Source organism: Patagioenas fasciata, chromosome 5 (assembly GCF_037038585.1).
Source record: "Patagioenas fasciata isolate bPatFas1 chromosome 5, bPatFas1.hap1, whole genome shotgun sequence".
In the NCBI taxonomy this organism is placed as follows: domain Eukaryota; kingdom Metazoa; phylum Chordata; class Aves; order Columbiformes; family Columbidae; genus Patagioenas; species Patagioenas fasciata.
In genome coordinates this window covers 41,507,417-41,532,885 of record NC_092524.1, presented here as the reverse complement: position 1 = coordinate 41,532,885, position 25,469 = coordinate 41,507,417, and the positions used below count along the sequence as shown (strand labels likewise).

Sequence of the window (25,469 nt, the reverse complement as noted above, 5' to 3'; positions counted from 1 at the left end):
TTGAGTATCCTGAAAGAACTGGGAAACTCTAATAGCTTTAGTTTTCTTTAGCTTTGGTGCTTTTTGCAGGACTGATCCTCAGGAATGAGTGTGACCAGATTGATTTGCAAGAATAGCTATCATGACCATGGAGCGAATCACTTAACCATTACTTTGAAAGGTTGAAGTCACATTTCTTCTACATGCAGTTGTCATTCTTGCTGTAGTTTTGTTTTCACACCAGTGTCTTGCAACTGGGGATTTATTCTGTTATCTTTAATAGCAACACTTTTGGTGAGAGGAATCATGTTCACCTACTTAAAGCTCTTATTCTATAATACTTCTTACATAGTTTTGCTTTATTGTGGTAAACACTGATATTGCAGTCACACGGTGGAGTATTCAAGCATGGTCAGCTTTTACTTAGTCTGCATGGTTATGAGATCTTACGTGTAATACAGGTGTTTTGCAGCATTTTCACTGTTTTATCTATGACATATAATAACTTTTGGATGCCATTGTTAGTTAAGGAGACCGTTTTCTTCAGATAATGAAAACCCACCTTTGGATTTTGCATTTGGAAACTTTTGTCTCACAATCTGAAGAATGGCAATTATTCTAGAAATATGCCATCGTGAATTTGCAACATGCACCTACACATAAAAGAGGCAGAATTCATACTTTTTCCTTCAGATCGTCATAGTTCCTAATCCTTCTTTAACATTAATTTTTTTCCGATATCACAAATATGTAATCTGAAAAAACTTTTGTGCATTTTTATGAGATCCAAGAAAGAATCTTTTTCTGCGTGATCGTGGGCAACACTACAGCTTTGTCTTCAAGTCAAGAGTATACTAATCCACTTCTGCTTTTCTTTGCGTTTTGGGGTGCAACTTGTGCGGAAAGTGACTGCTTTCAACGCATGTCTGACCCAGTGCTGCTTTGCTGAAAATCTGTGGAATTGTTTCCATGTGTCTTGGGAAGAAATCTGGTCTTTCTTATTGGACTATATTAATATTCTGTTTTAATGCCTATTTATTAATTTTTATTTAATAGGCATTATTTCACATATTATTTCTCAGTAGATGGATTTAATTTATCCTTCAAATAGTTGCAGTTGCTTATGAAATGTCTCAAATAGTTTGTCTTTGATCAGCTATCAGGGATTCTGTGTGCAGCTTTTACCAGGTTTTCAGCTCCATATCCCTCGCCATTATTGTGCAGGCCTTTAAAATCAGAACTGTGGGTAAGTGGAGAGAAAATGTGCTTTTGCAATCAATAGTCTTGTTAGAAATATTCTGAATTATTCTGTCTTGCAAGCCTTGCAAAGGACTTTGCAAATCTCCCTCATTCTGCTGAAAGATTATGTCATAGCTTTCTATAACCTGCAGACACAGCTGAATATCTGATTTCCTGAGTGGTAATGCTTTTTTTTAAAAAAAAAAAACCTGGAAATATTGCTTTCATTTCTTTCAATTCTCAGGTTCCTATCGAGACTAAGAGATTCAGATGGCTTATTTTTTCAAGGAAAAAAAGGAAAATTCACCCAATCCCATAAATTAGTAGTGTCAGAACATTTGCAGAATGCCAGTTACTTGAAAAGGTCAGAATTACAATAGGTTTGTACCCTTTCATGTGACAGTACCCATAAACTTCTGAAGCAATAAAACTAAGCTGCAACCCTTGGATCGAACATTGCAATCTTTCAGATTTTATCATGGTCTTGTGATGCGTGGTGCATTTCTGTATGTTTCAGCTGCTAAAATTATTTGGATAGAGTGGAATCTGAGGATTCAATTTGAATAAAAAATAGAAATTCCTAGAATTTATGTTTCTCAAAAAAATTAACATATGATATACACTTTCACAAGAGTTTTCAAAATGAAAAGTAATAAAATTCGAAAATGTATTAATAAATACATATTTGTAAATTACTGTAATTTTGGTCTCAAAGCAAAGGACAGGGAGTATTTTATGATGCTGGAGTATTTGTGGCTGATAATGTTGTGAACCACGGCATGATTTGGCCAAATCCTTGCCATTTTTGGAACTACAAAATTTCTGAATGGGTTTATTCTTCTGTGGGTGTATTTGCACAGAGGGCGAACATTAGGGCTCTGGTAGAAAATACATAAAACCAGCAGAGAGTATCTTTGCCTTAAGACTAGACAGTGTTATAATCACCCTCCACAGCTTTGGGAAACAAGAGTCTTGGTTTTGCATTTAAATCTGTTTGGCAATATGCACTGTGTCTCCCAGCCACTTGGCTATTTGTAGAATTTGCTGTATTCAGGGGGTTTGAAATACTTTAAAACAAATTGAGCTGAATGGGGATCTTAAACCATTTCCTGATTGGTGTGTCTTCTAGCCCCTAATGTGCCTTTCTAGGTCTTGGTTATTTCCTTTTCATAAAAAAATAATTGCTCTTAAAAATGTCTGGTTTGATTTCTTTTGTAAAGAGAGCTGAACTGAGGAGCTCTAGGCAGATTAACTGGACTGCTTCGTTTAGTAGGCTCTCTGAGCTTTGAAGAATGCTTCAAAAGTATGGAATAAAGCTCTTTTTCTTCCTATTTTTACATGGGTTAACAACTTCCCAGTCTTTTAATTTGCTGTCCTCTTGCACTCAAGTTCATTATCTTTGTGTTACAGTTTAGTAATTCAGTCTGAGTTTCTATCTTTTCTCTCTTCTGAGTCCCTGCTGAAAATGGCAATACAAGTAACAGAGCAGAAGCTTGTATACAGACAGAAGATATAATGAGAATAGCACTTCTCGTGGGAATTGAATGCTACATCACAGGGTTTCATTTGCAAATATCTGCAATGGAAAAGCATGTTTAGAAGTGCATTCAGATTCACTGTTTGGAGTCTGTTCTCATCTGTTCTATGCCTGCACCGTTCGTATTACAAAACAGGGGACACAGTTTGAGTTTGTTTGAGGGTTAGATATGTAAATTTGGAGAAGACAAAGTCAGAACGTGGTTTTAAGGTACATTAAAGACAAAAATCACTTTAAACCTACAACAGAAGCACAAAGAAATTTGCAAATGTTGGTTTATATCTTTACTTTACAAGTGAGAAATTTGAAGAACAAAGTCTTCAAGTGACTTTTCCAACATTGTTTGGCCAGATGGTGGAAAAATACAGGTCTTCAAATGACAGTTCCTGTGTGCTGACTTCTCAGGGAAATCATCACATTGGCTTTGAACAAAGAGATTATGTTATGAGTAGAAGACCTGACCAGTCTTGTACCAGTCCAGAAGAAGTCTTTTGCAACAGAATAAAAGGTGAGGAGAACACATATGGATAGTTCTCACATGGAACTGCTTATTTAGTGAAATGACCAGCTATTGTCATCACTCACTGGAAGAAAAAAAAAAAAGGATATACTGTGTGGAAAAAATTATAGTGGCCCTTGTATGAGAGGCCCTTTGGCCTTCATAGAATCGTTCAGTAATTCCCTCGCTTTTTTTAATATGAAACTTGGGAAAAGCTTAAAATGTCAATGTAGGTATTTTTTCTTTTAATGACAAAGGATGCAAAACTTACAGAAAGGTAATCTTGACTTTCAAAGAGATCTTGTCAGTTCTGTTGATGTCAGTATCAAAAGAAGTTAATAATTACCTGAAGAAAACACGTTTCTCTTGGTTACTCTCTTTCTCATACATAATTTCTCAGGTTAATCACAGCAGCAGATCTGCAGGGGCATGTACTGTGCACCTTCACTTTTGCAGCACATTGTCTAAATGCTACCAAGATTCATACAGGCAATTATAGCATTTTACCTTCTCTGGCATGACTAAACTTATGTTTGATAGGCTGCAAAGACAAAAACCTAGTAGTTATCTTCAACATATATTTCTTGTACAGTATAATTATACTAAAGGAGTGGGTTGCCTTTTTGCTATCTATAGGTCACATGTTTGGCCATGTTGTATATCATTTAAAGGGGACAACAGTGGATGTTGAAGGTGAACAGGTAACTTACAGAAGATTGTGAGTGAATTTCACTTCTGTATGATTAGTGTTTATTTGAGACAAATAAACCTCAGCATTATTATTAAATGTCTTGAGTTCTTTAGCCAGAACAGGCTCTGTTCTGTGGAGTATTGGTCCTGATTTGGATCTGTATAGAACATCTAAAAGAACGTTAACTCATGAAGTCACTGGAGGACTTCCTGATGAGAGTTTAATTTCTAACTGAATTGCCATCAAGATCAGTTCTGAAAATCATCCACATGATGAAAGAAATAAGAATTCCTTACTGCAAACGAAGCAGTGATCATTCTTTTTCTATAAGAAATAAAATACATTCTAATACAGTAGTGCTTTTTGGATTCTCTTTAAATTTCCTTTCAGAACGCAATAGGATAATCCTGTCTACAGCTTCCTTTGCTTGGGATTGTTCAGAATGATTCAGACAATGACATCTTCAGTTCTGCTCAACAGGAATTATCAGCAGAATAGTGCACAGCAACATTTATTCATTTATTTATTGTGTTCCATTTTACAGATTTTTTTTAAGGTCTTATAGCTTAAAAAGGCACATCTTTTGCCCATTATGTTTCTTTCAAAGCTTCATCCATGAGAGGTAAAGGGAGCTTGGAAATGCTAGAAATTCAAAATTTCTCACATACTAATTTTCTCTCCTTTGGATTTTTCATAAAGACAAACCAGGCAGCACATTTCTGTGCCTTAGTTTCCTCAGCTGGAGAAAGAGGGAAAAAAAAGAAGCTGTGCCAACTCCCACATATATTGGGAGGATAAATGCATTCGATAGGCTTAAATGAAAAGCTTTACATGAGGATATTTACAATAACCAATGCTTTATTTTGTCTGGCCTCTCATCAAAAGAAACACAGGGTTAATTCTGGAAGGTAATTCTTGGAGCTATGCTGTTGTATAAGTCTAACTTTGGTATTATTCAGTGCTATGTTCTAAAAAACACCACGCTTTTTTTTCCTTCTCTCTCCTTTTTTTTTTTTTTTTCCTTCCAAATAGTGCTGCACCATAATTACAATTGCTGTAGAGGCAGGAGCTAAGCAATTAAATTCCCCATAGGTGTCGTCTGTAATTGTTCCTAGCGAATCAGAAGATTAAACATGGCAACAATGCACAGCACAAGATAGCCTAAACTCAGTTTTTCCTGCAGAACTGCAAATAGTAGCAAATCAAAAGACTGTTCTCCTTAATTACCACTGTATGAGGCATCAAGCTAAAAGCAGGTTCACTCGGTAATGTTTTCTATACAACTACAGTATGTACATACAATGCAAGCCTTTATGCACCACCTAATAGACAATATTATACACACAATTATTGCTAACTTTCATTTTACTGGGAGAAATCACTGGTGAGTCTGGGACATTGGCCTCTCAGCTTCCCCAGCAAGCAATGTGTTGACTAAACTAAGGGAACAGTTTTACTTCCTGAAGCCAGTGCAGTCTATTTATACTTAAACACATTTCTTCACAACTTACAGCATGCTGTATTAGGTGAGAGTTTGTGAGCTGGATGGGCTGCAGTCTCTGTGAGGTTTGCAAGCTGGAGCTTGTGGAACACTTCACCAAGTTTACACATTTTCTCGCTCTTTATTCTGCAGTCAGCTATCCTGCTGATCAGAAGTCCGTTTGGGACTTGAGCTCAAGTCATCAAGAGTCAAAGAGCTGAAACAATAAAAACAATGTGGGATTTTGGGGAAGAAATTGTCGTTCTTGTATGTTAATGTGACATGTAAATGTCCAATAGATTTTTTTTTTTTTCTGTTGTTCTGAGCCAAAATAAGTATTGGTGCAAAGTGAAACATCTGTCATTACCATTCCTACTGCTTTTGCTGGGATTTTGTATAGTTTCACATCATTATTTCTTTAATCAGCTTTTCAAGTACTGTAAGGCAGCAAGCTATCCCAGTAATGAGTTTCTTCCTATTGTAGGTTAACTGCTTGTTGAAATTTCCATTCAGTTGCAGAAACCATCTTGCTCTCTGACATGTTTTTACTGATTATCAGGGTTACTGGATACACTGTGCACTGAATTTTAATTGGCATCAAGCTATATATTTTTAGTGAGAAAAATGGGAAGTGCTTTTCATGAAATCCTTGGGAATTCAAGTGCTGCCTTTGAAGAGAAACTGATTCATAAGATTTACTGATTCACACATCAGAATCAGATTATAAATCAGCCTTCCCATTTATGAAATGTTTACCTGAGGCATAAACAAAGGAAAGGAAATCGTGAAAATCCTTATTTAAACATACAATTATTCATGTTGTTATAGCAAGTATTATTTTAATTACTATACAAGGTCACCAGCTGGCAAGTGGATTTTAATTTCCAGTGTATTAACCTGTTATTATCTATAAATTGAAATAACTCAATTGTACTAAAAAAATAACTCTGAACAGTTGCATTTTGTAAGAGTTTCTTTTAGTAGTATTAGTACACCAAATAACAACTATCTTTTTTTTTTTTTCATTAATAAAATGCAATGTTGGAGAAACAAAAGTGGGAAAAATTAATTTATCAGTAAACAGTCTGAAGAATGGAAAGTGAAATAAGACTAGGTAAGCAGTTTTGCGCTATTTTTAATAGCAGTAACCAGACAGGTGCACAGTTTTGAATTTTATAACAAGTCAGAAAGAAATACACTGAAGTTGGAGTGCATCAAACATTTTTTAGTTATGGCACAAGAGACAATCTCATACACCTAGGAAGCCTAGGTGCTGTCTTTCCAGCCTGTAGTTATGAAATCCATTACTTCATCTTCTTGAAAAGACAGAAATTATTGTGTAGTTCCTCAAATCATCACAGTCCAGCCAGCTGGGGTGAAAAAATGAACTCTCTAAAGCATCTTGTAATTCCACATATTTGCCACCAGTTAATTAAAAGGTAATGTCCGTAATCCATATTTTCATTACTAAAAGGCAGGTAAAAGGATAAAGAGAATCATTAAGGAAAAGGGAATCATTAAGAGATACTGTAGCCAAGGTAACATCATGTTTTTGTGGAAATGAGATACACACCTTTTGAGATCATTTTATTAGTGGTGATTGCTCTACACAAAACACAAATGTTCATTATATATATTAGCAAAGAAGTTGTATCTACATTTATTCCTTTAGAAATTTTTAAGCCCTGCAGAATGAACCAGCCTAAAGATGAAGTGCAGTGTATATTTTTTTTCTGATTGGTATGAGAGGCTAAGCCGGTGTTAAGCTACAAATAATGGAAAGAGAGGGAGCGAAAAATATACTAATGAACATGTTGCAATGAAACTCTCTCAATGACTCTCTCAATGCCTGAGTCTATTTTCCTTCCAACATAGCCTGATCTGTAGTTGTTTGCACAGTTATTAATAGTTTAATTTTATTAGTTCACTGCAGAAAAACCTGATTTACATCTCGTGCAATTAAGTGATGAGTCAGACTCAATCACGTACTAATCTCGATTACTTGAATGCAACACTGAAGGTGACCTCAATATGTTTTTTGACATTGAACTTACCAAAAGCATTCTGAAAAATAAAATTTTGTATTGTGTCTCGAAAAAAGTAGACCCCAAAAGACAGAACTTCACTGTCTTGTTCAAAACTGATAGGGTGACTAAATTCTGATTCCGGGGACACCATAATTAATGAACTTCTCCTTTTACACTATTGTAAATTTTAGAAATGTAGCCTGTAGCCATCTGGTGAAAAAGGTAATCTTGTAAATACAGAAAGAATATTTTAGGATGGGAAATAGTCTAACTTGTGTGCTGAATAGCTATGTGGGAATTTGCTGCAGTAATTACCCTCCTATCATTAGTGACAAGTAATTGCTATAGCAACCCCACTGCCACCTGTCTCACACACACTATTTCTCTCTTTCAAACACACACACACACACACACAGACTCTCTCTCACACTCTCTCACTACATATTCATGCTATTGAAACAAAAGCAGAAAAGCCAGTAGCTTAATGTCATTTATTGAATCACTGTTTTTTCTAATCAACAAAATATAACCTCTTCCTCCTTTGCCAACTCCTCATAAATATTTATTAAAAATAAAATATTTGTGTTGTAGAAAATAGTGGTGTTCAACCACAGTATCTCTATTCAACGCTAATTCTCTGAGGGAGAGAAAAGAGAATTCTCACAGCTTGATTTCTCTTTTTGCTTTATTGCATACACTGGGCCTGAGACTGATTTCACAGATATGGATGTGAATTTTAACAAAGGCAACTGTCTAACATATGTAAAACTGGTTTGATATTCACAACCAGAGCAGCTGAGATTCGTTCTCTTTCATTAAGAAACATGTAAACTGCCATGTTTTCTGCGGCTTTCTGTCACCACCAGGTATTGCTTTATCACATGTAAGCACTTACAATTTGTACACAATGTTTTTATCTTGTTAGCAGTGGGTGGAGGCTGAAGAACAGGCTGGCTATTGAAGTCTCACTATTGCATCATCTGACCCAGGTACCGATCTATTTTGCTATCACTCCTGATAATATCAGTGGGACCTGACTTTGAAATCTCAAAATAACCTACAAGAATATCAGTTTCTTTGTATCTGAAAGTAGCAGAAATTATTAGGCAGTGAAAGAAGAAAACTATTGCTGAGCCTTTTCTTCTTCAGTTTATGAAATGCCAGCCTCGCACCCACAGTTAGAAGCATTCTGCATGTGATGGTCCTGCTACATCAGCATAGCACATAAAATTGGCTAACAGCTTTGTCACCACTAGATGTCATCAAAATACCAATAAAGAGGGTTTAGACATGCAAATTAAAAAACACTAGATCTTTCTAACCCTATCACTCAGGGTGTTCTAATGTGAAGATATAAAACAGCATTTAAAATATGAAAGAATAATAAGGTAGTGCAGGAACAGCATGCCTTGACATAAGCCATTTGTGTCCCACATTCTTATTCCACCTCTTTTGAACAAAAGAGACCACTCATATTTAGTTCTTAATACAGGACATGGAGTTTCTCATTCTGCTCACTCCATCTAAAAATAACTCTGTCCTACAGTCTTCATGCAGCTGAGGAGGAGAAGGGAGGTATCTAATAAAGTACAATGATATCCAATTTTTTTTTTCAGATGAATCATATGGAATATTATTCCAAATAAAAGCTTGGATCCAAAAAGTAAATCTATGTACTAGTTTTAGAAAAATTAACCTTGCTGTTTTCAATGTTTTGTTGAATAAAACACTGATTAAATTTAGATGAACAAGGTAGCAGGCTTAATCTTAAGATGACCTCACAGACTTTTAATAAAGGCACTGAAGGCTACATGCCTTCGTAAATCCATAGAACAACTCACTGCATCTGCTAACAATCTGAATGTTTTATCTATTTAGTTTAGAAACTAACAAGAAGAAACCTGTGTCCAGTCAAGTCACCATTTAGTGTGGAATGGTTGGCTGATCATGTGAAGTGTGGGTAGAATTCAGCTTTTAAGAAGGAAATCCATGTACTGTCCCTTATACTATTTGTCTCATCTATTTCTGATTTAATTATTCATTCTTTTTCTGATGTTCTCTCTCAAGACAATATGGCCTGTCAAAATACAGGGTTTGCAAGCAGAAAGTAGCATTAATTTCCCAGACATGTAGGCCTTCTGCACTAAATCTTTAAGCAGTATACATTAATCTGCGGGATTTGTTGGTAAATTATGTCCTATATTTTGTCACCCATATGTCTTGAATTGTTCCACATATTTGAGGATTAAAGGGCTGCATATATTGTTAATGGGAAATTTCTGCCTGTTAACAACTGGGGATATTTAGAGACAAATTAGTAACAACAAAAAAGAAAACTCTGCAAACATGTAAAACATAAAATGTGGTCTCAAAACCTTTATAGTAAGAGCTGTCTAATAGTTTATGATGAAGAGGAGAAAAACAGGGTTTTTAAATGTCCATCAGAAATAACACTGTGCTATGAATGAGTCCCAGGAGTAGAGAGCAGCTACCAGTGCTCACTTCACAAGCATCAGGAGTGCATTCAGTCAGCGCCCAATAACGTGACATACTAAGAACTGCTTGTAACCCTGCTCTACTGCACGTTGAAACTGTTTATCATTTTATAGAAAACACCTGTCTTCTTACGGATTCAGGCACCTATTTTGAGTCCTTCAGAAAAGAAAGAATTCCAGTGATTTCCCTGAAGCTTACTCTCAGAAATGGAGACTTCACTCCATTATTTCTGCACTCAGTCCATCCAACCAAATAAATTAATTTTACTTTCAGCAACAAAGAGGCATTTGTACAATTTACCTCCTGGACATCAGTGCATGACTAAAGACAAAAACCTGTGATGGGGAGTATTAAAATTCAGTAACGGCTCGAGAATCAAACATTTAATAGCACAGGAACTTCTTATTTCTGGCCCTTAAAATTAGGAACCTGATGTCTTCCTGATGCTACCCATGTAAGAACTCCTCCCAGAGGAGGAGGAAGAGCTTCCTGGGGGCTGTTCTAGGAGACTGTACTCTCATAGCTTGGCTGATGCTTGCAAGAAAAGCTGCAACAGTGCCTTCATATTTGCTGACAGAAATAGTATGTGCAGCTCTAAAGTCCATGGGCAGAAAAGCTGGTTATTTCTCTAGTGTAATGGATATAACAGAAGAAAATATCCAGTTCACACCTGACTGTGGGTTCTGCAAACCTAAGGATCATTCTATTAAAGTCAAAGCCCATTAGCAGTGTGTAAACAACATCTTAGACACTGACTGTTCATGTTGAATGTATTTTTAAATGTTTTCAGTTCTCATTCAAGGCAGAAATGTCAACACTTTTGCCAGACAGTAAAGGGCAGACATTAAAGGGTGCTACAATCTTGAGGCTGCCATCTGGTATCTTTGAGTGCCAGTCCTGATGGAAAGGAGAGGTGATACTTAAGAAGGATGACAACAGAGAGGCAGTGGGAGGGATTGAAGGGGGGGGAGGCTTTGTCAGAAATTTCTGTTGCTCTTTCACATTGACTTTTCACTAAAATCTTGCACATAGATGGTATTTTTTTTGTTCTGGAGCTGAAAACTGCTGACCTCTTAAAATCTGCTTGGTATCTTATGAAATCTCAGTGCCTTATACATGTGATTCAAATACAAATAAAGGATTGATGGCATTTTAATGTCTTCTACAGAAGGCATATTGATGGGGATTCATGAGTCACAAACAAATTGCACATGTGAAAGCAAACTGTATTGGAACACATTGCACTTCCATCCAGAGGCTGTATTCAGAAGCTAAATACTACGGCTTAATCATGATGGGGGAAAACTGCCTTTTAAATGGTAGTGGAAAGTATTCTCTGACATAAATGGATGAGGAAAGTTCTTTCCCTTTTCCACTGCTGCCAAAAAGAGAGAGAAGCACTGCCATGCCAGTAGGATGGCAAATGTTTGAGAATCTAGGAGCATTCAGACTGGACTTTAGCTGAAAGGGAATTCCCAAGTCATCCCAGATAAGTAGGGATGAGGAAGTCAGAATTTATTTTGTATTTTCTGTCAAAACTTGATGGTTTGATTTCCCTTTCTGACCAAACTCATCTAACCTTAAAACATCAAATCCATATTTACATCCAGAGACTTTTGGCTCGATTCTAGATGTGCAGCTGTGATGACAGATATCATCACAGAATCACTTTGCCTGAAGATCAGTAATTAATTGTCAGGTAGGTATACTAAATATTCATTCAACTAATGAAGACACATGGTTACCAAAAGGCTAACCACATTCTAGAAAGTTGGTGTGTATTTTTGAACCTCTGTTGTCCCTCATGATATGGTAGACCAAATTTCAGAATGAAAACAGACCAAAATTCAGAATAAATTGTACTTCAGTAGACTGAGACACTTAACTTGAATACTAGTGTATTTACATTCGTGTAGCTGAAAGCAAAGAGAGCAAATATGAAAAGCATCGGACCAAGATCTTACTTGTACAATCCAGATCAAAATTATGAGGCTGGCTCATGCTACAGAATCAACCATTAAAGATTGAGGTTTGCATTTAGAAACATCCCTCACAATGTGAGTTAAAATATCTCCCAAGATAGGTCATGTGGAAAAAGATGCCAAAATAACTGGTAAGTCAGTAGCAATCTGCAGATTCTTTCTAACTCCTTGCAGACCGATCATATTTTTAAAGTGAAAAACTGGGGTGTTGTGTTCAAGGGTTCTCAAGGAAACATTCTGGGACAGGGAAAGGGAAGCTGGCCAGGAATTCAGGAAAAAAAAATAAAAAGGGGGCACTCTTCCTCTTGCTTTCAGTACTAAAATAGAAAACTGGGACACTTTGTAGTAAGGACAGTTTGGAATAAATTTTTATCACTGTGTCACCTCTTGCCTATCTCCACTCTCAATTTCATTCATTCAAATCTAGCTTGAGCCTTCTCTCTAATGTCAACATGTACACCACCAATTCTATACATTACTTATTTTGCTTCTTCTACAGTCAGTTTTGACAATGTAACTCAACCATTCTAAGCTCAGTGCCTCCCATAGTTTTCCAGTCATTAACTTAAGATCTCTAAGAGAACTTAAACTCTCTCTTCAGAAATACCCACCCATTTAGTGTTATTTCCTGTTCCTCCTGTTTGATCATTTTACATTCACAAACAACACTTCAGAAACTTCCATCAACTTCCACTTTGAGGCTCAGGGTACTACTCTTTTCCTTTTCTACACTCCCTTCAAAAGCTTTTCATTTGATTGGAAACTCACCTTCCTTTATTATCAAATCCATACCTGACCATACACCTACACCTCACACGTGTACCACCTATCCTGCACTACCTCTTACTGACCGAAAAATCTAAGTATATACCTATAAAGGCAATAATGACTTTTGTATGCACAGAGGTTACCCATGTTACTTACAAACAGACTTTGCTAGCTCTCTATGCTTCCCAGCCCTCTGCCGAACTATTTAATATCTTTCACAATATTTCATCAGAATTAAAAATTCTCAGATTTATACGAAGAAGGACATACACTTTATTACTAAATTTCAGTGTGTTCTTGAGCAGAAGACAGTAAGCATTAACAAAAGGATAATCCTCCAGGAAACCTGCCTAGAGCAATAATGGAAGGCAAATGCCAAACAGCTTCCCTGATAATAACCTGGAAAATATATTAGACTTTAGAAAGAAAGTAACTGGCAACAAATCACAGTAACAAGAATACTATCACTTTATAAGTGGTCATACATTATAAGAGTTCAAAAGTTTGATTTTCAAAAAGAAGAGATGATATTAAACAAAACTGGAGAAAATGTTAATTCTCAGACCACAAACACCAGCTCTGCTACAATGGCAGAGCAACCATGTGAAACATGGAAACTTTATAACATGGAAAACTTTAATGCTTTGGAATTCAATGGGGATAAAATCCACTAAATTTAGGTATGTGTTACATATTTACAGGCTCAAGGCCTGAGTAGAAAAGGCACACTATGCAGTTTAAATCTCTAGAGTAGATGAAACACTGTAAAAACAGGGACTGTATTAGGTCAAAATCATTGTGACTTTTATTCTTGTCAGGGTTTAAGGCAAGGTGGCAATAAACCGTGACAGACACTCCCTGTCATCCTCTTACCTCCCACCACCCTTTTTCCTTTAGATCGGAAAGTTGGTAGGGAAGATAAAAGAGAAGGAGGAGAGACTTAGACTTCAAGTTGGAGAGTTTTAAAGAGTTTTACTAACGCTATTAATAAATAGAGAATATATACAAAATATACAAAACCAATCTTGAGTGCTTGATGTGGAGTTGGTGTCACTCCAGCAGCAGGAGCTGGGTGGGCGGAGCTGGCGTGGCTCCAGTAGCTGTAGGGCAGGCACCCAGAAGTCATGGGCGGGACTTCACAGCAAACCTGAACCTGGTTGCAGGGATGCAGGGCCTGAGGCCTGTAGACCAGAGGCAGATAGACAGGGTTCTCTCTAGATGCCGGCCATGGTCGAAACAAGCTTGACCCTTGTGATCACCCTCTTATATAGGGGGTATGACGATTATGGGATGGAATACTTCAGTTGTTCAGTTTTAGTCACCTGTTCCATCCACCCCTCCTCAAACATGCCCCTCTCACAATGGAACGTGGGAAAACTTATCAATCTTTCTTGGCTACCACAGTAATCAATCTAAACATGAGCTTCTTCAGCATTCCGTTGGTCTCCTTATCAGCACCGAGTACAGCATCCAAGAAAAATATGCAGGCTAAAACTCAGAAAAGTACAGCCACCTTAGCTGAAAGAAAAATCACTAAAAGAGAACTGGTCTTGTTTCTAACAAAACCAGGACAATTCTATAATTCTTCTATTATTTGATAGGGCTCTCAGATTGGGAAGGTACTGTGTTTAATTTACGTTTGATTTAAGAAAGAAGTTGTCCTAGAAATAGGTTAGAGGTTGTTGAAAACTGATGAATATTCATCCCTGCTATGTTATAATGGTATAACCATTTAGCGGAGAGGACTTTTAGGCAATTCAAGAAGGAAATAAAATGTAGAAATAAACATAAGCTAACTTGAATACAGGCGTGTTAGTATGGTGAGGCTGTGGAGTCTCTGTCTGTGGAGGTGATCAACACCTGACTGGACATGGTCCTGAGCCACCTGCTTTAGCTCACCCTGCCTGAGTGAGGCATGGGATTAATGATCTCCAGAGGTCCCTTCCAACCTCAATCATCTGTCATTTTATGATCCTCCTAGGCTAAATTCTTCTACTAGCTAGAAAAAGCCAAGTTTTCATACTAGAATTCTCTTGTAGAATAGGCTATACAAGATATATCCTGTTTATAGAAGTGATCTTGTTACCATCAGGAAATAAGCTGTCAGTTAATTTAATTAATAAAAAAAAATAAAATTACCTCTCAGATGAAAGCTACTCTGGAAGTAGCCCAGAGGTCAGAAACTGAAATCTTTGAGGTATGCTTGATTATTTCAGTTTTCAACACGTCCTTGCATGATGCTGTCTACAAGTTTCTGAAAATGATGAAGGCGCTCCGCATTTCCAGTGGGTGTGGGAACAGTGAAAACAAGCAAAGAAGTAAACTTCCTGGATAATGCGATGGAAACAGCATCTCTATGCCCATCTGAAACTTCATTCAACCAGCTAAGGATAACAGTCAGTCTAACATTACAGTGCTAAATTCATTCAGAGGCTAAATTGGCTTATTGCAAGTGAAAACAGTATTGCAAGCATTAATGTAATTTCTAAATTTGACTTAGCCATAAATACTTTGGTGGAATATAGGTCATTTGAGTCTGGGCCTTTAGGTCTACCTGTGTAAGCTACATCAAAATAACTACAAATTCTGTATTAAAACTGTAAGATGATTAGAAGCTCAAGAACTTGCAAAATTACTCCGTCAGTATTAAGGAAGTCTGTACAAGAAATCCAAGTTTTGAAACAAATTCAAATAATCAAGTTTTCACTAATATTTAGCTAATTTGAAAGAGTTTGGGCCTGATTTTTCAGAGCACTTTAAATAACAAGCACAGATCCAGCTCATTTTAGTCACAGCTGTGATCACTTGGCACTTCTATGTATCTGCCAAGGATGACTCAAATAGGTACCCAGAAAATGTGGCCATCTTTAGCAACCATTAGCAACCATATGTGAAAATTTTGGTTTAAGTGTCTTGATTACCATCACATTAGAACTTTGTGATAGTTTCAGTTCTTACTGTCACAATTCAAATCCCTCATCCTTTGCTTACCATTTCCAGACATACTCTGCTCCTACAGACTTTCCTAGTTACATGATAGATGAATCAGGGTTTTTTTGGTCATTATTCTCCCTCACAATTTATCCTTGATTCGCTTCCAGAACACAGTGTAGTCTATTCAATTAGGCAAAATGTGAAAAAAATATTGCAAGAACAGATAAATAAGGACTACAGCCTCAAACATACTTGTGAAGGCTGAACTGATATTACCGACTTAACCTCAGTTTCTGGGCTTCCTGTTTTGAGTTTCTAACTTAGAAAATGAGCATTCTTGCACAGCAACAGATACAATTTTTTATTTTTTTCCACTAAACAAATAGAAAAAATTAGCAGCATAGTAACCATATTGCATCTTGTATATAATCACCAGCACAGAACTTTAGTAGTATATCTTGGTAAATAGCTGTTAAGTAGTAGGCTACTGTCTTTTAGCTGATGTTACATCATTTTCCCAGCATGCTTCACAGGTATTTTTCTTACAGCAGAAAAATCCTGGAGCAATTAATTGGAAAATAGTATAGTTGTGTTGGCAGATTGCTTCCCTGTAGCTAAAGAGCCTGGGGTCTTTGTAGGTTTGTTAGAATGGATGCAGTTTGATGCTGAAATACCTAATCCACTTTTGGACTTATATAGTCTCTTTGCACAGGAGTACATTGGACTGTATGGACCTGTTGACTGCTGGGTAGAGTTGAAGGATGCCTAGTGCACATACTGTCATGCACTGTTGAGTTAAGCATGCTTGGTGTTCGGGAAAGTATGTTGTGCAATTCTCAAAGTTTCTTACTAAGATCTAATATGTGATATTCCTTAGCGCAAGATGAACTGTAATATCTAAAAGTTCCTAACTTGGCTGTATATGGCTGGACAACATCGAGGTTTCTGCTCCAAAGCATGCATGGGCTAAGAATTCCTTATGAAAGGCTTTTATAATATATAGCAAATATTTGAAAAATATTCAGAATCCAACACCTGACATGAGAATTTGAGTCCAGAGCTTGAAAATTTAGCAAATTTAAGTGTAAGTCAAAATTGAATATTAAAATGCTAAAGTGTTAGACAACAATAAGTCTAGACATTTTCTAAAATGAGTGTCTTTTGTGCAAAGGACCATGTGTAAAAATGATAATATAAAATTACTACTTTTTTGTTAGCCTACTCGTTATCTGCTTTCAAACAAATTAAAAAGCACAATACAGCTTCCATGGTCCTAGATTATTTCCTCTTTAAAGATCTGTAAATTAGTTTTCATTAGGCCTCTTCAGAAGGTAAATGGATGTTTGCTTCTGGTTTTTTTGCGGAATGTATGTGACTAAATATCGCCAGGGATGTATAAACTTGTTTTAGTAACTCCAACAAGATATTAAAGGAAAGACAATGCAGATACCTCTCAGTGTTTCAGATAGAACAGATACATGTTCTCCCTCAGAAAAACAATCTTCTGTTTTAATAACCTTGTTATTGTGACTTTCTCAAAGGATGTGTAAACCAAAGGCTAGGGAAGAAGTTTGGTACAGTTGTATTCATGATATTACTAATATTTTATAATATATGGCAGTGATGCATAACCTTTCATGTATGTTTATGAAGTAATGACATAATTGTTCATACTTGCATGATAATTAAATGTGTTGATGTTTACAATTAGATGTAATAACATAAAGATGGTCTGAACATTTGCCAATGTATCCTCTATCTGGATCTTTTAAAAATTATATACAGTAGCAACTAATTAGGTGACTAATCTTTATGGCAATTTACAAATGGTCTGTACAATATACACACAAGCAGACACACATACACACATTTTTGTTCTCACCTATCTAAGCATAATTAGGTGGATAAAGTACATTTTTAGTGTGTCTTGCTTCAGCCTAAGGCATATTATCCTTAAAGAACACCTGACTGGATTTAAATTAAAATACAATATATGCAATTGTGAAGTATTTTATAATAAAGTTTACATTACCTGACATTATGAAAATAAATTTTTCTTAGTGTTTTGGTTAGTATATATATTTTAGACTTGTAGCATGAATAAGTCACCTCCTGTAGAGGAGTGACCAAAAGGGTCATTTATATGTCTGACAAAGAATTTGCATAAGAATAGATTTTTTGGTGTGTTTTGATAAAGGTGTTTCTTGTTTGCTAAAATGGAAAACCTTTAATGATTTTTTTCTTGCAGTGACCTTAGAAAGGACAAAAGGCTACAAGTATTGTCACTTCAGAAAAATGCAAAATATGATCTTTAACCATTGCAGTTAACCACAATTTCCTTACAGAAAAAGGATAAATCGTGAGATATTTAAATATCCACAAATGAAGACTGATATATTTTTCTTTTCAAATATTCTTTGGGAAAGCTTGGTTTAAGTTTTAAGTTTTCAAGAACTGGGGATTAATGTGACCACTGTACATTTCTGAAGAAACAAACAGTTTATTAAAACTGATCCTTAGGAAACTTAAACACAGCAGGATCTTAATAACCTTTGTTCATTGCAGCTTTACAGAACCTAGAAAAGGGGACAGTGCCTAAGTACTGGTTAACACATTTGATATGTTACAGTTGTAAAACTGTAACCACAAGCAGCTAATCTAATTTAAAAAAAAAGCAGAAGTGATTATTAAGCTTCAAGGGAGCTGTGAACAAGTGTTAGTGATTGAAGAATATGTGGGACTTCCATTCAAACAGTCAAATTAAGTGATCAGCCCCTATTTAGGAGCCTTTTCAATATATTTTATACCCCAGGGAATCTAGATCTAACCAAGAGCCATGGCCTGTGGTTGTTCTGCCTACATTTGCAACAGCTTGAGGTATGCCATCTCACATGGCTTAGGGAAATTGCTGCCAGCATAAACCAAATAATTCCCTCCCTCTGGTCCCCAAGAATAGTTGGAAAGTGCAATCTCTCATTATCAAACCTTCTGCTTTATTCTGTCCTGCTGTAGCTCAGTGTCACTGGCCTTGTCATCTCACCTTTGTCACAGATACATTTTTTTAATGTGACAGAACTCCAGTTAGTAATCATGAGCTTGACAGATATGCATCTATAAAAGAAAATATATAGAGGGCAAATTTGGAAAGTTTTTATCAATTTAATGAAAAACTTATACATTTTTGCCCATGTAGGTCGACACATTTCCGTTGAACATATAAAACTCTGATTATGATATAACTCTATATATTCTTCATTTAAATAATTAAGATGGTATCCTGCTTGATGATTCCTTGTATTCAGTGTCGTTTTTCTCCATTCTAATAACTCCTTCAAACATATTAATTTCAATAGTTTCAAATTTAAACTGTAAAATTAAACCATGAAGTTTAGATTTGTCAGGAGCATTGCTCTCTAGATCTGTAGATAAGTGTATCAGCATAAACAGATTTCGCTATGCATAAATAAATGAGTGCTTATTTGCTACTGTCATAAACCAGCTCAAAGGTATCTTACCATTCATACACTCAATCTATTGCATATTTTTCCAGCCAAGAACTTCCAGATGTAATTAACTTACTGTACTGAAATTTACTTCACCTAAGTAGCAACAGGGATGCCCTGGTGCACTAATCTCATGACATCTGAGCAATAAGAAAACATTAGCCTTCAAGTGTTGTTTCCTGTCATATAATCCTATAATTAATTGATCTGTAGATGAGAATCTGGTTTATTCCTCTGGATTCACTGCAGAGCAAATTATTAATAGGAGGTATCTTGTAAAATATTGTGGAATGAGGGGAATGAATGGTTTCCATGGAGCTTCATAAGGCTGGTATGAAGTAAAAAGGATGAACTGCTGAACTGAAAGCATGAAACTACTCTACAGAAAATCTAAGAAACTTCTGAGGGATGTTGTATATTTATAAATGCTAAGTAATCTGCCCATTTTTTGGCTGTCGCTACTGAATAATGATATTCAGTGCTGAAGTTTCACTGTTGCTCAAACTGACAGGGCAAGCCTACAAACAGCTGGAAGCCTCATCTTTTGTTGACAGCAAAAGCTCTCAAGCAGATCTTGTTCTGTTCTGGTCTGTGGGAATATACTATATTAGTGTAATCAGTAGAAACAAGATCTTGCCTTCTGAGTAGTAGGGGAAAAGGCAGAGAACATGCTCCAGCATCTTAAAACAGACTCAACAGAAAGAAAAGAACCAAAGTGCTCTTACTGGAAAATTTGGGAAGAACCTTGTGTTTGGCATTTTATAGCAAAACAGAGGCAGAATCAAGACTGAAGTAAAAGTCTTCTGAGAGCATTTCTGTATCCAAATACTAACAATCCTACATACGGCAATTTACACATTTTTGTCTTTTCTAGTAAATTTTGTCTGAACACTGGTTATTAGATATTAGAGTGTCAGGTAGGTATAATGCATAATTATGAGAAAAAGAGAAAATAAATATATACCTGAATTAGTATACCCCAAAATATATACTGAGAGTTGCCCCAAGAAGTTGGTCTCTCACAAACTCAGTGCTCTTCTCTTTGAAGTGTGATACAACATGTATCAGTCAGAAGATATCATACAGAGGAGAAACAGCAAAAGCTTTACAGATACAGTGCTATCAGATCCCTTGAACACGGTGCTCTTTCCCAGCCAGATTCTGGAATCTGATTTTATTTGTCCTATCACGGCTAGGTTCCATCTCCAGTTCTTCTCAACAAGAGAAGAAAAGCTTCTCTCCCTCTCTGATTTCCAATATACTCCAGTTTATTGTCCTCTAAAGAACAAAAATCAGCACTGCATCTAGAAACAGTTTAAGATGTGCAGGGAAAATGACCGGACTGGACTGTCCCCCACACTCTAATAATTGCACATTAACTCACTTATTCTATCTATATCTGTTCTTTCTACAAGCCAATGGCCACCTTGCCTTACACCCCTTAGTTTTTTGAATAATATTAAATTTGCTGGATAACGGTTTTATGTCCTCCAAGTTAATTTACTGAACTTACTCCACTCTTCACTAGTTTTACTGCAGGAAGAGATTAAGGCATGGCAATAGCTATATGAATGTTGCATGTTTATGTCGGGATTTCTTGAGAATACCAGCTATACTATCTCTTGGGAATTCAGTGATCCATCACTATCAAAATCCCATGTTCTCTTTTTTTTTTTTTTTTAATTGTTGCCCAGGTTTTGACAAGGATAGAGTTAATTTTCTTCCCAGTAGTTGGTATAATGCTGTTTTTTTTGTTTTGTGATGGACAGTGTGTTGATAACACAAGGTTTTTGTTGTTATTGCTGAGCAGTTCTTACATTAAGTCAAGGACTTTTCAGCTTCTCACGCCACGTCACCAGCAAGGAGGCTGCGGGTACACAAGAAGCTGGGAGGGGACACAGCCAGGACAGCTGCCCCCAACTGACCAACTGACCAGATATATCCTTGGGTGAAGACACATATAATTCTGAAATGAAGTCTCAATTGTTCATCTCTTTTGTTCCAAAGTTTTTGCCCTGCCAAGAGGAAACTGCTTTCCATCCTGCAGAGAGGTCATAGTACTCTCTGTCCCATTATATATTTCCACAGCTCAGTAGATGATCTGTACAGAACGCCAGACCACAAATCTGTCACTGTGACACTTACAATTTAATTCTATGATGCAACGTTTTGCAATGACACCTGCCACATTTCTCAGATGGCTACATTTCTCTCAGAGGAGTTTAGGGTCTATCATGAGCTAATTTTTTCAACATGGGATTGTGGTTTACAAACATCAAGCCTGTAGTCAACAGATTACATGGACACTTGCAAATTCAGCTTTTAAGTCAAGTTTTTCAACTTGAAGATATATTTAATTTCATGATTTTTAACATTTTTTGGACTTACAGTTTTTGCATGTGTCTTTCAATACAGGTATTTTAAAGGAGAGGCTTAAGCCTTTAACAGTGCCTACTTGCATTGACATTGCTTTGGATTTAAAATATATTGAAATTTAATTTAAATCTATGATTTTGTTAAAATGGCTTGTTTCCATTAACAGTGATGAAATAATTTTAAACCTAAAAAAAAAGTTCCCCTTGCATTTGTTTACTTCAGTTTTTATAGTGCACCATATTTAAGGAGGAAGTGAGGTCAGTATTAAAAAAAACCGAAATAAAAACCAAACCTCTTTATTTTTTTCCTTTTAATTTTATCATGTAAGTGTTTATCATAAGCACCTCATCAGCTTTTAAGAACTCTTGAGTATTTCCTTTTGGAGTAGCATGGAAGGCAAATAGTGTCTCGAAGCAAATAAAGGAAACTGTTCTTCAGTGTTTCAAGTGATTAGAATGGCATAAGTTAGGCTTTAGCTACAGAGGCCTGCTTGTTATTATCCAAAGGTGAGACACAAAATAAAAGAAAACAGCAAAAGTAAACTCATCAAGAAGGAATTCTGATGGGAAGGTCAGCCAGCTTTGTGGGGGAAGTAGGAAAGAAAAAGACTGGTCCAAAAATTCAGAGAGGGATTTTACAGAGGTTAAAATTAGCAGAAAGTTACATGACTCTTAAAGCCGTTGGAACAAAGGGTCATTTGTCACATGAGAAGAACAGGTGGCAATACAAGGAGGTCCTTCACCCATTGGGAATAAATAGTGTTGCTAAGCAGGATGGTCATTCATTCAATGCCTAGGAATGGAGAATTTATTTTTCCAATCACTTATTGCAGCTATTGTGACTAGATTTTGGGGTAGGGAACATGAGTTTGAGTGTTGTTGTTTGTCTTACTGGGCTTGTAATTTCCTCATATTGACATCTGAATAGATGGCAAGTTTTCTTTCTTTTATGCTGTACCAGTCTTGTCACAGGTACTCAGTAAGTGATGATTACTGATTTCAGTAACTGTTATAACATACATTTTATCTTATCCAGTTTTATTACATTTTTTAAAAAATCAAGTAAGATAAGCCTATTCCAGTTGGTTTCTGGTTTCCATTTGCTGTTTATTCAGCCAGTCAATAATGATGCTGTTCTAGGCAAATGACAAATAACTATTTTGGCTTGTTTTTATAAAAATGCCATTTTCATTTTTCATAGTGAGCTGAACAGAGAAACTCTACAGGAATTGGTCTGAAACTGGCATTTTCTACAAACCCGTTCTATACTCGAGGGAAAGTATTATCCCAACAACTAAACTGGTACCAGATAATTTCATTAAAGACATGTTTAAAAAGATCATACCTGTGTTCTGTCTTTCTCTTTTGCTTTCACATATGTTATGTGGGCTAAATTTATATAGAACCACACACGTGCATTCCTGAATCTTTGCTAAACTATTTTTTTCCTAAGCAAGTGACTTTTTTTAACCTTTATTCCTTCTGTTTCATAGCACTTATTCTTTTCCATTACTATTTTTCTCTTGCATACTTGAATGACAGAAAGCTGCACCCACTATCACATGACCTAAATATTCACTTAGAGTGGAATATTTTCAAAGTGGTGACCTTCCAAAGCAGGTCACAAATTTGATAGTAAAAGCCATTCTATTGATGCTTCTCTTTTCCTTTGTTCCTTTCTTCTAAGGAAAGTAGATTGGAAACACAGCAATTATTTTGCCTGGAAATTGAAAGGGTTTTCTGAGCAACCTTGCACAATTGAGATAGCACATCTAAAAACTGTTTCTGACTCACTGAGTTGGCATTTACTGCTAAATCAGCATTGGCAGGGCTCCAGACAGCCTGTCACCAACACTGGATATTGCACTAAGTACCAGTTCTGGGTATTGTACAGTTCTGGGTATTGTATCCAAATTAGTTTTATTGAGTTGTTTCGTTCAGTACTGCAAGGTCTGGCTTAAGATACTAAAGCCTTGGACTAAAAATAAAGAGACCACAGTAGAAGTAAAAGTATGCCAGCTGAGCTATGGTAACTGAGTGTGCTATTAATAAAAAGACTCTACTTAAATTCTTTTCAATGTCTGTATTTTCTTACACAGATTTCTAAATCTTTTACAAGGATATCAATTAGTTTCTCAGTTATCTTTATGAAATAGTTCAGAAAATAAAAACAAAGACCAAAACATACAAAGAGTGGTTATAAAGTGCAATACCCATTATTTTCCCAGCAATCTTTTTCTCTTTTTTTTTTCTTTTTTTCTTTTCTTTTTTTTTTTTTTTTTTTTGTTCTCCTGGAAATGTTTTGTTACTTTTTCTCATTTCTCATTTCAACTTAAGCTATGTCATATTTTCTTTCACTTTCTGCAGATTAGGGACATCCACAGAGACAGCAATCACAGTTCAGCTAATCATGCAAATTTACTAATATGCGATAATTCGGTTGAATTTGGGCTGTATCAGGCACATAGTAAGGATCTTCAAATATATGTGATGGAAAATAGTAGAAAGGTTTCCATTGAGGTTCATGTGTTAAATGTTGTGGACTTCAGAGAAAAAAAAGCATGATAGAGGCAGAAGATCAGGAAATGGCACATTAAAATAATGGAGCCTGAGATCATGCATCCTGCATGCCAGAAACCCTGTACATCTCTAAAAAGACTGTGAGGTCTTCATTGCTCTTACTGCCTATGTTAACTGGATTAAAGGTAATCTCTGTCATAGAATCATAGAATGCTTTGGGTGGAAGGGACCTTAAAGCTCTGGTTCCAACCCTCCTGCCATGGGCAGGGACACTTTCCACTAGACCAGGTTGCTCAAAGCCCAATCTAACCTGGTCTTGAACACTTCCAGGGATAAGGCATCCAAAACTTCCCTGGGCAAACTCTTATAACACCTCACCATCCTCATGGGTGAAGGATTTCTCCCTTATATCTAATCTAAATCTACCCTCTTTCAGTTTAAAGCCATTACCCCTTGTCATTTGACTACACGGCTTTGTAAAAAGTCTCCAGCATTCTTGTAGGCCCTCTTAGGTACTAGAAGGCTACTATAAGGTCTCCCTTGAGCCTTCTCTTCTCCAGGATGAAAAAACCTGGACTCTCTCAGCTGATCTTCATAGAAGAGGTGCCCCAGTCCTCTGATTGTCTTCATGGCCTCCTGTGGACTTATTCCAACAGGTCCATGTCCCTTTTGTGGAAAATAATGGACCATGAGAAATCATGTAATCTACCCTCCCTTGCAAAACAGAATGAACTGTATCTCAGTTATTCCTGATGTATCTTATGAAATCTGGTCCCAAAAGGCTTTAGAATTGGATTTAAAGATGGTCCAACACATTCCAAACAATTTGTTTCGTTGACATCGAAAATCTTTTAATTGTAAATCCCCACATTATAGGTTCTCAAGTTTGAGCAGAGACAATGTCAGCTTCTAATAATGGGCTGGGAAATTCTAGAGTGCTTGATATGCCTGTCTGCAGGTTCAGTGCATACTTCAGAATGGAATAAATCTTTTGTCATAGAATAACTAAATTCACCTGGCTTGAGACGATGGTGAAATGAATGTATTCATTTACAAAATAAAAATAAACAACTACTATAATACAAGTATTAAGACAATAGTACAGAAATGGAAAGCTGACTATAACTCTATCTGGTAATTAATAAGTTCCAAAAGTTTTTCTCACCCTATTTGTATCTTGCTGTCAAGCTAAGACATACTTCATGGTTTCTGGCTGATGTACAACCCTGCATCTTCAAGTTGTACTAGTGGAAAGGAATCTGTCAGCGTGGAGTCATACTTATTTTTATAGAAGGCTATCTTTGAGAGCTATTCATATTCAAAATCCCCCTCCCTCCCACTCTTTCTGTTTTTGTTAATATTAATTCAGTGGTGAAAAGTTTCCTTTCATCACTCCATTGCCTTATCTTCCCAGCTTTGAAAATGCCAAGGTCTTCTGG

The 25,469-nt window shown here is 36.3% G+C and overlaps 1 long non-coding RNA gene across 1 annotated transcript in view; it reads right to left on the bottom strand.

The window, feature by feature from the left end:
- Positions 1-4,193: 4,193 nt before the first annotated feature.
- LOC139828009 (uncharacterized) overlaps positions 4,194-25,469 on the bottom strand; it is a 97,462-nt gene continuing 76,186 nt past the window's right edge. Inside the window, exon 3 of the long non-coding RNA XR_011739169.1 lies at positions 4,194-5,642. This is a non-coding gene — a long non-coding RNA (uncharacterized lncRNA). The remainder of the gene's footprint in view (positions 5,643-25,469) is intronic.